This window comes from Sinocyclocheilus anshuiensis, unplaced genomic scaffold (assembly GCF_001515605.1).
Source record: "Sinocyclocheilus anshuiensis isolate Anshui unplaced genomic scaffold, SAMN03320099.WGS_v1.1 scaffold2205, whole genome shotgun sequence".
Lineage (NCBI taxonomy): Eukaryota > Metazoa > Chordata > Actinopteri > Cypriniformes > Cyprinidae > Sinocyclocheilus > Sinocyclocheilus anshuiensis.
This window is the reverse complement of record NW_015551115.1, coordinates 84826-85488: the sequence shown is the minus strand read 5'-3', so window position 1 is coordinate 85488 and position 663 is coordinate 84826. Positions and strand designations below refer to the sequence as shown.

General features: G+C 38.3%; 1 protein-coding gene across 1 annotated transcript in view; it reads right to left on the bottom strand.

Moving 5' to 3' along the window:
- Positions 1 to 663, bottom strand: part of LOC107662997 (radixin-like) — a 91465-nt gene that overhangs the window by 22020 nt on the left and 68782 nt on the right. The gene's annotated exons all lie outside the window — the stretch shown is intronic.

Here is a 663-nt window from a genome sequence, read left to right as displayed (position 1 = left end):
AGAATAGAAAAAGAATAGAGCAAGCTAGTGTTAGAGGCCTTTTTTGCTTTTGTTAATTGTATAATAAAAAATAGAATACAAAAAGATTAGAGAAGCTAGTGTTAGTAAAGCAGTTAGTAAATGAATAGAGTGCAAGTCTAAAAGGGGCAAGTGTTTTTTTTAAATAATAGAATTAGAATAGAGAGTGCTACAGTTAGAGGGTCAAATAAAAATGGAAGAGATGTGTATTTAGCCGATTCTTCAAGATGGCTAAGGAATCAGCTGCTCAGACTGAGTTGGGCAGGTCATTCCACCAGGAGGGAACATCTAATGTAAAAGTCTGTGAAAGTGATTTTGTGCCTCTTTGAGATTGCACAATAAAGCACCGTTCACTTGCAGAATGCAAGCTTCTAGAGGGCACATAAGTCTGAAGAAATGAATTTAGGTAAAGGGATGCAGAGCCAGTGGTGGTTTTGTAGGCAAACATTAATGCCTTGAATTTTATGCGAGCAGCTATTGGTAGCCAGTGCAAACTGATAAACATAGGAGTGACGTGCATTCTTTTCGGCTAATTAAAAATTCATCTTGCTGCCGCGTTCTGGATTAATTGTAAAGGTTCGATAGAACTGGCTAGAAGACCTGCCAAGAGAGCATTGCAATAGTTCAGCCTGGACAGAACAAGAG